The 14408-nt window shown below is 41.0% G+C and overlaps 1 protein-coding gene and 1 long non-coding RNA gene across 8 annotated transcripts in view; one reads left to right on the top strand and one right to left on the bottom strand.

The window, feature by feature from the left end:
- Positions 1–5152, bottom strand: part of LOC123592132 — a 32342-nt gene extending 27190 nt beyond the window's left edge. For both annotated transcript variants that reach the window (XR_006709598.1, XR_006709599.1), the window contains exons 1-3: positions 4914–5152; positions 4256–4421; positions 2836–2974 (exon numbers count right to left, since the gene is read on the bottom strand). This is a non-coding gene — a long non-coding RNA (uncharacterized LOC123592132). The remainder of the gene's footprint in view (positions 1–2835; positions 2975–4255; positions 4422–4913) is intronic.
- OSBPL8 (oxysterol binding protein like 8) overlaps positions 4037–14408 on the top strand; it is a 152351-nt gene continuing 141979 nt past the window's right edge. For 3 of the 6 annotated variants that reach the window (XM_045467089.1, XM_045467087.1, XM_045467084.1), the window contains exon 1: positions 5232–5637. The gene's annotated coding sequence lies outside the window, so the exon portion shown is untranslated. Of the gene's footprint in view, positions 4058–5226; positions 5638–14408 lie in introns of those variants that run through there. The other 3 variants (XM_045467086.1, XM_045467092.1, XM_045467088.1) reach the window with 3 other exon arrangements.

Below are 14408 nucleotides of genomic sequence, written 5' to 3'. Positions count from 1 at the left end.
AAAGTACTATCAGTCAAACATTCTTCTCAATTATCAGCTGAATACCTTCTGGGATCATCCAGGTAATATGAATTCAAGTTATATTTTTTTGTGTGCATAAGAGCTGGATTGTGAGTCTAAATTCTCAGATATGATTTTGCTTTTCCCCTCTCCACTAGGTGCCACGTTTAAGACAGTAATTTTCTTTGTAGAATATAGGGGAGAGGTGTGTATGCTACTAAGGGGCAAGTTTATTTCTAATACATCTTTACAGTAAGTGAATAATCCTTGGAACTGCAGCTTTCTGTGGGCATAGGGCAGGTCATAGGTTTTGTCTTTTATAAGGCCATGAACACCAAAGCTCATGTTAACTGGATTTGGCAAATGCCCTTGGGGTCATTTGGAGTGAAACTCTCTATCTAGATGTCTGCCTTCATTCCAGTTTTGAACTACTAATTTCTTTATCACCAGTTAATCAATACATTTAATAGAATTTAAAACATTTTTCCAGGATTTTTGTTTCCAGTGTGATCCCTGAGTGAGGTATATAAGCCATGATATTGCCAGAAATATAAGCCTATATTCTTTGTATTTTATTATCCAAATTTTCATTGAGGGATATTTAAGACAAATAATATTAAACAGAAATACTTAAAATCAATATGTAAATACTTTGCAAGAAAATCTGTAGATTTTTCAAATAGACTTTTTTTTTAATGTTTATTTCTTTTTGAGACAGAGAGAGACAGAGTGTGAGCTGGGGAAGGGGCACAGAGAGAGGGAGACACAGAAAACGAAGCAGGCTCCTGGCCCTGAGCTGTGAGCACAGAGCCTGACGCAGGGCTCAGACTCACGAACCCCGAGATCGTGACCTGGCTGAATCGGACGCTTAACCAACTGAGTCAGCCAGGCACCCCAGACTACTTTTTTAATATAAAAAATTTTTAATTTATTTAATTTTTTTTTTCAACGTTTATTTATTTTTGGGACAGAGAGAGACAGAGCATGAACGGGGGAGGGGCAGAGAGAGAGGGAGACACAGAATCGGAAACAGGCTCCAGGCTCTGAGCCATCAGCCCAGAGCCCGACGCGGGGCTCGAACTCACGGACCGCGAGATCGTGACCTGGCTGAAGTCGGACGCTTAACCTCGTGACCTGGCTGAAGTCGGACGCTTAACCGACTGCGCCACCCAGGCGCCCCTAATTTATTTAAATTATTTTAATGCTTACTTTTTAGGGAGGGAGAGAGAAAGAGTACGAGTGGGGAAGGGGCAGAGAGAGAAAGAAGACACAGAATCTGAAGCTGGCTCCAGGCTCAGAGTTGGCAGCACAGAGCCCAACACAGGGCTCAGACTCATGAACTGTGAGATTGTGACCTGAGCTGAAGTCGGATGCTTAACTGACTGAGCCACCCAGGAGCCCCTAATATAAATTTTTGGTTGGGTGCTTACCACATATCTAGTTGATGTCTATTAATTAATTAATTAATTTATTTATTTAGGGAGTCTGGGGATGCACATGTGCTTGAGTGGGGGAGGAGCAGAGGGAGAAAGAAAGAGAGGGGGAGAGAGAGAGAGAGAGAGAGAGAGAGAGAGAATCTTAAGCAGGCTCTGTGCTGTCAGCACAGAGCTTGACATGGGGCTCGAACCCACAAACCATGAGATCATTACCTGAGTGGAAACCAAGAGGCGGACACTTAACCGACTGAGCCAGCCAGGCACCTTGTAGATGTCTATTATTTTGTTTTATTAAATTGAAGATTATTATTGTTCTACAGTGCATTTAGCCTTAGAACCACTTATCTGTTGGCTTAAATTCACTTAAGCTGATTTGTGAGATTATACTATATAACAATTTCAAAAATCTCTGTGATTTAGAACAACAAATATTTATGATTCACTCTTGCTTCATGTTAGTAGCTGCAGGTCAGCTGCTGGTGTACTGCTCTAAAGGTCAGTTTCAGGTCTGCTCCACGTATTTTCTCATTCTGAGACCCTATTTGGAACACGCCTTTCTCATGGCCAGGCAGCACAAGACCAAGAGATTGACCTGAATGTTGCACTCAAAAAAGCAGTTGGCATGTGTTACATCTGCTCATAAGCCATTCGTTAGAGCAAGTTACATGGCCGAGAGTAATAACATAATCTACCACAGTCTTCAAAGTTGTATCGAATACCTTATTTATGTTTGAGGTTGCTGTCAATCTTCTCTGAGAAAATGAGGATTTTAACCTAAAATCTTCATTAGCAATCTTTGGCAACATAAATGTCTAAATGGATAGGCAAAAGTAAAACAAAAAAACAGAAAACAACTTCAAGCCAATCTCTCTCATTCTAGGTCAGGGATGATGCATATTCTGTGGGAAAAATTATCGTGCCTGTCAGTGCTTTAACTGATTTGGAAAAAGAACTTCTGATTGTCAGAAATGTACAATGAATTAAACACTAGGCGTAAGAGATTCTTACTGGAGTTAAAATGGAATAGTTATAATAAAATTGGACAATTACATTAAAAAGTTTTATTAAAAATATTATTCTCAAAATAATTTTAAGAGTAGCAAACTTGCAGGGTATGTAAACATAGCAAATGGGAGTTTTAGGATATTTTTCAGTTATAGCACAGGATCACACATTACAGTTTGTTTATGTTGTGATTACATCAAAATGCTAGTTTGATCATTTCCTGAAATCATACGATATTAGATGTGAAAGGATCTGAAAAGTATGTATTTCTCATTTGCAATGTATTGATACATCATTTTGTTGCAATCAATTGTGAGGTATGTCAAAATCATCATTCATGACAAGCAACTATTACTAGCAACAGTTAAAATACAATTACAAAAGATATACTTACATTTGTTGTCCCATAATATCTTCACTTTCATGAACTTGCATTGACTTTTTTTTTTTGAGTGTGTTTGATAGGAGTTCTAGGTAGTCAGACAATAATTTGCATAATCCTGGCTGTTTGTTTCCAATGTGAATATCATTCACTAAAAAAAAAAAAAAAAAGGTTGAATAACATTGGTTAAACAGCATATAGTCCAACTCCCTACTTTTTTAAAAAATTAATTTATTTGGGGGGGGGTGGGGAGAGAGAGAATCCCAAGCAGACTCTCAGCCATCAGCGTGGAGCAGGGCTTGAACTCACAAACTGTGAGATCATGACCTGAGCTGAAACCAAGACCTGTGCCAAAACCAAGAGTTGGACGCTTTAACCAACTGAGCCACCCAGGCGCCCCCCCCCCACCAACTGCCTACTTTTTATCAGAGCTTGATATGCAGAGAGTAATTCATCCAGTCACACATCTAATTAGCAGAGTCTGTAAACCACCACCACCTTGCTTCCAGAACGGTGCTTTCCGTTCCAACAAAAGACTGTTTATTTTCAACAACCAATAGAAGAAATTTGGGCTGACGCAGGAGAGGATTGTCAAGGAGATTTGCTTTATTTTACTGATCTGTAGTTTTAGTTCCCAGAGTAAAGGAAAAGAACCAGAGAAACAGAGCCCAGAGGGTATATTTTGCATGTTATTTGTGCTCCAAGAACATTCTTTTTCAAATCTATTTGATTGCAACTCACACAAAGAAACACAGTTTAAATCACAACATAGGACACACTCTTATCCTTCCCCACAAATGAAACAAAAATTTCACAAAGCAATTTCTTGTCCACACTAAACGTGTACTCTGATCTTTATATTCTATTCCATTCCAGCCTATTTGTTAAAAAATAAAATTGATTTTTAAGTCAATTTAAAAAATAGTGCTCTAGAAAATAGAAGACATTTCAATCTGATGCCAAACTCCAAAGTTACTGAGTTAGTGTCATTCACAGAATAATAAAACTTTTTTCGTATTTATTTGAACTACAAATACAGTATCTCAGACTTCAGAACAGAACCTGTAGAATCTTTCCCTCATTGGAACACCAGCTCATTACAATATCTCATAGATTCCAAGACCCATTGTTTCTCACATTTTAACATCTCTGAATTCAAGATGTGTCCTAAAAAATATCAGTGGCTTTGCATAGTTTAAATGGCAGTATTTTTCTTTCTTCACATGAAATAACGGTGAGTCCTAAAGTCTATTTCTTAATGTGTCATGAAATACATTGATAATTACGATCATATAGGCCAAACTCTATTGGTTATTCAAGTATCCAGGTGATCAGAATGCTTTTTGAGGTCTTGTTAAGAAAACGTAATGAGGGCATAAAACATGCTTAAGCAAAAACCCTTAGTTCTGGGCCACAAGGAAAAATGACTTACAAACTGAGAAAACTTTCTCATGTGCTTGCATGGTTAGGGTTTGATTATGATCTTTCTGCTTTTCTACTTCCTTCATTTCTGTATTGTTACTTTCTTTCCTCTGGCCATTGGCATTTCTATTCTTTTCCTCTCATCACCAGGGGTAGGCGGGGAGAGTTCCTCGGACCTGGGTTTAAAAGGAAAGCAAGTTTACGTCCAAAAGTTAGGTACTTAAAAAAAAAAAAAAAAGATTAGGCTTTATTTTAAAATTGCAACCAATTGCTAAATCCTGTGGATCTGTTTAAACTGCCACCAACCTAACACATTGTGAGACTTAATGACTGTAGAACTGGCACGAAGGATGCTGAACCTGACTAGGAACAAAAATAAGTTTGCTAGGCTATTTTCATCCCAGCGTGATTGAGACACACCATCCTTTCCTAAAAAACAACAACAACAACAAAAACCCCACAAACTCTAATGAGGAAGACAGTAAATTAAATGCCACAATTAACGTGGTACTAGAAATAGGAACAATTTGTTACTGCTTTTCAAACCAGACACCACGATGCCTTCTTTTTTCCTTTGTCTAAAACTTTAGTCAAGCCGAGGCTGGGGAGGCGGGTCTCAAGCTCGGGCCTCCGGGCCTCCGAGTGGGCGTGGGGTCCTGGGCCAATACCAGTGAGCTCTATTGTGCAGTCTTCTCAGGTTAGGCAGGGCCCTGCAAGACCGGTCCAGACCACGCCTCAGTAGATCACGGGCGGGCGGCGGTGGGCTCGAATCCCGAAGCCGCCCTCGGGTGTGCGGAGGCAATTCGGATGCGATAAGACTCTGGCAGAACTAGGTGTTGACAGTTGTTCCCGCGCGACTCCCTCCCGGCCCGCCGGGGAGGCGTCTCCGCGGCCGCCTCCGCGCGCCGTCACGTGACGGGAAAGAGGGGAGGGGGGCTGGGGGCTGGAGCCCGCGAGCTGGGGGCGGGGCCTGGAGGGGGAGGGCGCCCGAATGCAGCGGATCTTGGCGGCTGTGGGTGCTGAGAGAGGCGGCGACGCGGCGCATGACAACATTAGGCCGCGACGCGCTCGGGGCCAGGCGGTGGTGGGAGCTGTAGCCCGAGTGGCTGCAGCGTTAGCTTTCGCCGCGGCAGTGGTCGCAGCCAGTAGCGGGCGGACTGAGGGAAAGTGGAGCCCGCCCTGGCCAGAGGACCGTGGGCCGCGAGTTCCCGCCCCCCTCGCGGGCTGAGCCGGCAGCGCCTCCGCGGCCGCGAGCCAGCGCCCTCGGTCTGGGCTCGCGCCCTAGCTGCCTCCGGCGACAGCAGCCGAGAGAAGTTGGGGTCCGCCCGGGCGCGTGCAGGGCCCCGGAGGAATCGGCCTGCTCCTCCCCGCCTCTCCGGGGGCTCCGCACCGGTGAGTGTCACGCCGGTCCCTGGGTCGGGGGGGGGGGTGGTGGCGGGTCTGCACCCCTCCGGGAGACCGCACCCCCATCCCCACGTTCTGAGCTCGGGCCAGTGGGGACTCCCCGAGCCGGAGAGTTCCTCTTTGGCTCCTTTGTCCCTTTTCGGAGTGGGGGATTCCAAAGGCTGGCGGGGGTGGAGTATTTTGGGGCCCACAGGACGTGCGTCTGCAAACCTTACATAGCCGCGGAAGGGGCGGTGGGGGGGGGGGGTTGGTAAGAGCATTTTGACTGCCCCGAGTGACTCTTCCCGAAGTTTGGGCCGACCTCGGGGTCTCGCCGGAAGCCCCCGCCCGGGGGAGAGCTGGCGCTTTGTCACTTGGTGCGGTTAAGGCGAGGCTCCAGTTTTCCTGTGACAGCCCTAGAGGAGGCTGTGCCGCGCACCGCAGACCGCACCCGCCCTTGCAGAGCCGACACGGTGACACGGTGTTGTTGCTCTCAACTCAGTTCCTGTGGCCTCCTTGTAACATGGGAGGAAGGCGAAGTCTTTGCTGTACTTTTAAATGTATTGTTTGTTTCCAAGCCTTTTCTCAAGGGTGGAATCCGGTTCTAAGGAGCTTCCAATGGAGCATGCTTCTGGTTCATTGAGCCACCCACTCAAGACCAGCTGAGTGAAGCAACAGTACTTGCAGATTTTCCATTCACAAAAGTCATTTAACACACTCTTCCTTATGAAAGACATCTGCCTTGGGGAACTTGCCTAATTTCATTTTATCTAAATGCTGTTTGAAATAATAGATAACTTGGGCGCCTATTTAAGCAGATGGGAAAACTTCTCTAACTTATGGTGTAAGCATATTTGCGTTCAATAGTTTAATGAAGTTTTTGCCTTTCTAATTCTAGAGGAGCTGAGTGACTTCTAATTAGTATTAGAATGTCCTATGTATGGTGGGGTTATTAGTTTTTATTTATGCCCCCTGAAACTTAGCCTCAAATTAATGCCACTTTAGGTCTTTTCAGATAATCATTTAAAACAGGTTTGGTGTGTGTGTGGTTGTTTTTTTCGGTTTTTGTTTGTTTGTTTGTTTGTTTGTTTGGTTTTTTGTTTTTGCCTCCCTTAGGATTCCAAAGAAAGCAAGGATTGTGGAGAGACATGGGTGAATTGCTTGTTAGGGCTTCTTCATTCCATCAGGTGTTATCTAAAGTTGATCATGCTTAGCGACTATGGTCAATTTTTATGCTTGCTAGAACCTGTTTTACAGTGAAATTAAGATCATACTAGTTTTATAGAACAGGTTGGGGAAGGGAGAGTAAGGGTATGCAATTTGTCCTTTATAGAAGATATAGCTAATTTTACATATTTGTTGCCCCTTTTTTGTTAGTAACTGTGTATGAGATGACTACAATATGCCTGTTCAAAGTGCTGGGAAAGGGAATAGATGAAACCTAAGAATTACTTTTTAGGTCTTTAATTATGGAGATTAGGTTGTTGCGGTCAATTTCCATGTGAACCGTTTGAGCCACAATATGTTACAGCTGCTTAGAAATGGTTTGATTAAAAATGGCTATGGTTTATTTCTTATTGAATATTAGTGTGGTATCTGTGATATGGGAAAGATGCTGCTGTCATTTTTCAGTTAGAATATTATTACATTTTGGAGGCAATCAGATGTGTTTCTTATAGCACATTTATGGCACTTATAAATTTGGCCTTGTTAAAGAGCAAATTGCAGAATTTCTTTAGTGAGTACTCCTCCTACATTTAAACTTGGTTTAGAAATAATCCTTCAAGAGCAGGTTCCTTAGAGCATGGGTGACAAAATAGGAATTGATGCTTAGATGTAGTTTTCAAATTTTGTGGAAAATTCTTATGCTAATAGCAACACCTGAAGTATTATATTTGAATATAATACCCCAAGCTGAACACACTTATAGCAATGATCTTGGAGCATCAAGAGTTCAAAAGTAGGAGGCGTAAGTCCTGCTTGTGCCTTGTGAATATGACGTACATGTAATGCATATATACAATTTGAATTGAAAAGCCTCTGAGTACTGCATAACGAAGGTGGCTGGGTGCAAGGAGATTGGTGGAGATGCTTGATTGGAGCAGTTGTAGCTAAAGTATCATTTTCTTGTGGATACAACTCAGGAAGAGATGTCTGGACTAACCTGTAGAGGTAGATTTCACGTCCATGTGTGGGAAACCCCTGAGAGATTTTAGATCTGTCCTTTCTATCTTGGTTCCCCATTCCATTCCCTCATTTTCTCGAAGGCATGAAGTTGAAGGTCTGATCTGAGAGACCTTCCAGACTTCTTCCTCCCTGAAAAGTTTTATCAAGTATGCAAGGGAGAAAGCTTTCTTCAGAGGCCTTGTAGGAAATGAATGCTTGTCCTTGATCATACTCTTACACCCCATGTTATTTTTACCTTTTTTAAAGTTGCAACCATGTAAACCATCTATGATAGCAAGGGCCTGTCTTTTTTGCTCACCATCCACTCTGCAAATGCTTAATAGTTACTGAATGAAAACATACAGTTCCAGATATATGACAGAAGAATGAAAAGGAGTGTGTGATAATGTAGTCCGAAATAGATACAAGGAGTGAGGTGATAAGGAAGGATGTTGGATTAGGAGGAAGGGAGCAGGTCATAACTGGGAAACTTTCTTAGAGGAGGTAATTCGTGAGTTAGGTTTTGCAGAAAGCTGTATATCTGAAGATAAGCAGATGTTTTAAGGGGGTAGACAGCATGAACCAAAGCATTTAAATTGGACTGGGTAATCATGGGATTAAGCACAGTGAGTCTTTTTTGGTAAATTATGAATAATTTTTCTTCCCCTTATAACTGTTCTCTCTCCCAGATAAAAAGATTGGCACACTTTATAAGAACTAAGATTTAGAGTACTTGAGTTTTGGAAGTGACAGTGGTATACTGAAAGCAAGAGCATTGAACTAGGGGGTTCAGAAAATTTGAAACGGATTTCTGATTAAATCTTATACAAGTAAGTGCCTTTGGGCAAATCACTGGGCCTTAGTTATCTCATTTGTAAAAGGAAGACCATAATCCTTATCCCATATGGTTATTGGGAGAATGAAGTTTCATAATGTGTATGGAAGTGCCTACTTCAATATCTAAGACATAGAACTTTATGTTAAGTTGTTTAAAATGGATCTTTGTCTTTAGATTATTAAAAAATATTTTGGTGTATTTATCATGACCTCATATCTACTTGATCTTTGAGTTGACCCTTTAAATTACCTTTAAATTTATAAGTATCAATTTTAGATGCTTAGTTTTCTTTCAGTCAAGCATAATGTTTTCTGACAGAAATGAGGCTTGTTTCATTTTAATGTTACCAGGAAAAATGCTAGATGCCTTAAATTTTTAAAGCTTTAAGTAAGGGATATGTGTGGCTGAAAATCTGAGCCTTTAGGCTTTTCTTCTTTATAGAATTTGTTTTTGAAGAAATAGTCCATGCCTATCATGTCATGTGTTCATTGTTGTGAAGACACAGGGGATTTTCCTGCTATTAAGGAAAAAAAAAATTACCCAAAACATCCTCTATGTTTTTGGTGATTTGAATGACTATAAACCATGGTGGATCTCTACCTGTGTGCTTTATTTTAGAATTCAGTATTTTTTGAGTAGGCTAATGGACTTCTGTATCATTTCTTATCTAAGCTTTTTGCTGTGGTAGCTATTTGGTTATGAATCTCAATTTTTCACTACACTTTGTGAACTCTTTGTAGTGTTTATAATCCTTGGAGCAATCTGTCCTTTGTATAATATTTGGAAGGGAATTTTATTATTAAAAAAAAAAACTAAAAAAAAGTCTGGAGTTTTGAAATGATAAAGACGCCAGTTACTACCTTCCATATTCACAGACCATCAAAGAAAAGAGGAAATGGTTTTGGGATTGGAGACTCTTTTCACATAAAAAGGAGAAACCTTTGATTTAGGATTGTTAAAAACATGATGGATTCAGAAGGAGATTGTTAGAGCTCCTGCAGGTAGCTTAGTAGGTGTTGTTGCTGGTAATACTATTACTAATAACAGCTGATATGTGTTGATTGCTATGTACCAGTTACTAGTTTGAAGTATTTGCCATGTTGGGGTACCTGGGTGGCTCAGTCAGTTGAGCGTCCGACTTTGGCTCAGGTCATGATCTCATGGTTCGTGGGTTCGAGCCCCACATCAAGCTCTGTGTTGACAGCTCAGAGCCTGGAGCCTGTTTCACATTCTGCCTGTCTCTCTGTCTCTCTCTCTCTCTCTCTGTCTCTCTCTGCCCCTCTCTCTCTGCCCCTCCCCCACTCACACTCTGTCTCCCTCTGTCTCAAAAATAAATAAACGTTAAAAAAAATTAAAAAAAAAAAGAACATAGTGGATATAGTATTTTTAAGGTGACTTGTTAAAATTTTTTGAATTCATACTTTTTTAGGGTAAGACTGACATACAGACTTAGTACGGAGGATTTTTATATAGTAATATTTGAGGGTCACAAATCTGTGTAATTGAAATCTATCCTATTGAAATTTTTCACCACTGAAAAAGCAACTTGTGTTTTGACTGCCAAGTGCCACAGTAGTTTATCAGATTACATAATTTCTTACAGAGAAGACTCGGGCCCCTGTGGAAGTTATGAAATCTGGGTAGGTAAGTTTTGATGGTGTGGGAGTATGGTAGGTCTGGGGAGAGAGCAGTCCACTCTAAGTAGCATTATCTGGGTTAGAGTAAACAGGTAGAACACCTTGAACATGAGGGCGCAGGTACATTTTTTAAGTACAGATTGGGGGTGAGGAAATTCTGAAGACCAGCCTTGCTACTGTATATTTTTGCCTGTTTTGACTGTAATAGCACTTAAAATCAGCAAGTCAAAAGTAAAGAAAAAACAATGCTGTGCATCATAGTGGGGAGTTTGTAATAGTTCCTAGCCTGTTTTGCAAGATGTGGGGGCTTTATAAATATTTATTAATGATCATAGAATTACTCTCTTACTACCTATTATTTTATAAATCTAAGGAGGCCGAATAGCATAGGCTCTGGAGCCAGACTACTTAAGTTCACAACCTGCACAGCCTCTTATTAGCTTATTGCCCTGTACGTGGTCTGGTGCTGACATGGCAGAAGAAGATAGTATATTTAGGCAGAGTAGGGCCCAGAGTTTTCCATGGTTCTTATGTAGTATGAAAGAGATCTAGAAGTTCTCACATAATCCTAGTGAAAAAAATAGAAGTTAACAGAGTGGGAGCCAGCAAGCTTGTCATGAGGCTACTATTGTGAAGGGAGGGACCACGCAGTAATTGTTGGGGGGGGGGGAGGGCAGCTCTGTAAGATTCAGCTCAGTGCCCACCACAGTTGGTACTCCCTCTTGCTGTAGTATAGTTAACACTGGGAAGTAGTTGCTCAGCTAGGAGTGCATTTCTGTCATTCTCTCCTCTACCCTTGTGATCCTTCCCTGCATCTAGGTGGGGCCATGTATGTGACTGATTTTCACTAGTGGAATGTGAATGGAAATGATGTGTTTTCACTTTAGCATAGAGTGACAGAAAAGCAGGTGTTCTTTCTCCAACTTTTTTTTTTCCGATCCAAGGAACCAGGAGCACTTAAGAGGGTGGTAGAGCCATGAGATTGGAAGGATTTAGAGTCCTTAAATTACCATGTGGAAGAAAGCTGTACATCAAAGAGGAGTGTACCCGTAATATATTGTAATTTTAATGGGAGATTTTAATTGTGTAAAGTTAATGGAAGATCTGGGGTTTGTTAAGCAGCTAGTATTGCTTTAACTGTAAGCTTGGGCTGCCTAGGATAGGTAGTTGAGTTCCTAAGAGTATCCATACCAGCAAGAGCTGAGGTGGGACCAAGTTAATAGATCCACTGGATATTGTTATATTCTCATCAGCATGTGCCGTTATGACTCTCCTAAAACTCTGAAGCCCATGAGGACCCAGAGGGCATGGATCTACATTTAGATCCATCATAATACTTCTTGTGCCCATGAATGCTCTGTGCTCAGACACCATTATAAGAATGAGAAGCCATGAGAAACTATGAAAGTTCTTTTATAAAAGTCTGAAGCGTTCCCTCAAAGCAGGTTTCTCCATCTTGGCACTATTGATATTTTGAGCTGGATAATTCTTTGCTGTGAGTGGCTGTCCTGTGCATTGTAGTATGCATAGCAGCATCCCTCTATCCATTACATGCCACTAGCACCTCCCCTTGATCATACAACCAAAAATGTCTCCAGACGTTGCTAAATGTCCTCTTGGGGGCAAAATTGCGCCTGGTAGAGAACCACTGTCTTAACCAAGTTAAGCTGAAAGAAATTACTTTAGACTGAAAGACACTTAGCTTTATTTAAAAGACTTTTTCTCCTCTTAGGAGAGAGGTAGAGTTCATGGGAGAGGTTTGTTTCTGAACATGCAAAAAAGGAAGCTATGTTGTTTTTGTTTTCTTTTTATTTTATTTTGACAGAGACAGAGACAGAGAGAATGAGTGAGTGGGAGAGGGGCAGAGAGAGAGGGAGAGAGAATCTCAAGCAGACTCCAAGCTCAGCATGGAGCCCAGTGCAAGGCTTGATCCCATGACCCTGGGATCATGACCTGAGTCAAAATCAGTTTCCCCTTCCCGTCAATTCTTTGGCATAGTGTGCTTTATATTGTGTTCCCTATTTATCTGGAGTTGCCTCTAATTCTGCTTCAGTTTGCACTAGTTGCTTTTTAAGTCTCTTCTGGGAACTTCCTTTTAGTGTACTCTTGAATTGAATCCATTCTATTTTAGATCTTTTTTTCTAAATTTACTTGATCTTTTTTCTGGAGTCCTTGAGTAACTTCCTGAAAAAGTGTGTTTGATGGGTAAACTTCTAACTTATTCTATGTACAAATTGTCTCCATTCTATTCTAACATTTGACTGATAGCTGGGCACAATATTGTAGGTTGCAAGTAATTTTCCTTTAGAACTCTGAAAGTATTGCTTGGTTGTCTTCTAGCATCCAGGGGTGCTGATTAGAAGCCATATGTTGGCTAATCACTATTTTTTCAAAGATGATTTTTTATTCTGTTCTAATAAAGATTGTTTTTGTTTTGTTGTTGTTGTTAAAGTTTATTTTTGAGAGGGTGGGAGGGGCAGAGAGAGAGGGAGAGAGAGAGAGAGAGAGAATCCCAAGCACAGAGCTGACAGCACAGAGCCCATGTGGACTTGAACTCATGAACCGTGAGATCATGACTTGAACCGAAATCAAGGGATGCTTAACCAGCTGAGCCACCCAGGTGCCCCTAGGTTGTTGTTTTGGTTATTTGTTTTAGGCACTCCGCTGTTCTTCTTGTCTAAATGAGAGTCTTCAATTCTCAGAAATTCTCTTAGGTCTTTGTTATTTTCCAAGCTTCACTTTTTTGTTTGCCTATGTGCTCTTAGGTAGGCAGGTATTTTCTCTCTTGGATTGACCATCTTTGTCTCATTTTATTTTCATAGTTTGTGATTCTTTGTTCAGGGGATTTTTTTTCCCTAGTTTTTTTGTCTGATATTTTTGGGTGGGTAATCTGTGAATTTTCTTGTTCTGTTTTTCTTTTCCTATCATTCTTCTCTGTTTTATGTTGTAATACTTGCTGCTCTTAGTCTCAGAATATGTAAGATAGGTTTTTGAAACATAAGGTTCTTTTGTGCTTCTTCGATTATCTCTTTTTCCATTCTGGTCACTTTCTATGTTTGTTTTTGTAATTATTATTTTTCATGATTAGTTTTCCTTATATCTCTGGTGTTTCTTGGTTGTCCATTCATGTTTAGAAAGAAGGACTGGGCTTCTGGTCTGGGTCTCCCCTCTCCCACCCTGTTCCTTGGACTGTTTTCCCTACTAGTTTTTTCTTTGAATAGGAACTCTAGCCACAGCATTTCAGGGCTGGACAGTACAGGGTAGGGCCTGTCTATTGGCAAGCATTGTTTTAGGGTACGAGAGAGAGGAGCTAGTTTCCAGCCTGTTGGCCCTCTAAATGCCAGATGAAAAGGGTTTATTACTCTGCCAGCATCCTCACTTTAGTCTTTCCTAGTCATTTATCTTCTAGAAAAGCAGAGTGTCTTTTTGCTTGGGGGTAAATGTTGCCCTTAGTTGTTTAGGTGCTTGCTTGGAGATGGGGGATGGGAAATGTAGTTGTTCTCATATAGTCAAGTAACATTTAATTCTGTTTTTCACCCCACAATTTTCACCCTTTGCTGTATCGTTTAGTTTGCAATCATGCCTCTCTTGGGTCCTGTCACACATATGGGTTCCCACCCTTTTGTGTCACTCTTAAAGGGTATAACGGGCGTGTGGTTTTCTCTGCTTGTTATGTCAAGCTATACACACACACACACACACACACACACACACACACAACCCCTATTTCCAATTTTAAATTTATTTGCTCTTACGGCTTTACTTCTTTCTGTATGAACTGTATGAATTTTTATTTCAATGGGGTGGGGTAACTGGAGGGAAATTTTGTATTTAGTCCATCGTCTTTTATTAGAGTCCTTTTCTAGCTTCTTAAACGTCAGATATATAGAAGTATTGAATTATTTTTTTTTAAATGCAGGCTTATTCATAGAAATTGTGATCATGATACTATGTTAAAATATAATGATGTTCCTTCATTAGTGATTTGTATAGGTGTTTATATCTGTTTGCCAGTTGGTCCTAAAACTTGTACTCCTTTTGAATTCTTGTTTGCTTCTTAGTTTTTCTGATTCCCCTTTTGTTGTCCTCTCCTCTATCCCGGTTTGCACATGTCATTATGATTCTCTGCCATTTCTTCT

The sequence above is a fragment of the Leopardus geoffroyi genome, chromosome B4, assembly GCF_018350155.1.
Source record: "Leopardus geoffroyi isolate Oge1 chromosome B4, O.geoffroyi_Oge1_pat1.0, whole genome shotgun sequence".
NCBI classification, from domain to species: Eukaryota; Metazoa; Chordata; class Mammalia; order Carnivora; family Felidae; genus Leopardus; species Leopardus geoffroyi.
This window is presented reverse-complemented; position numbering and strand designations above follow the sequence as displayed.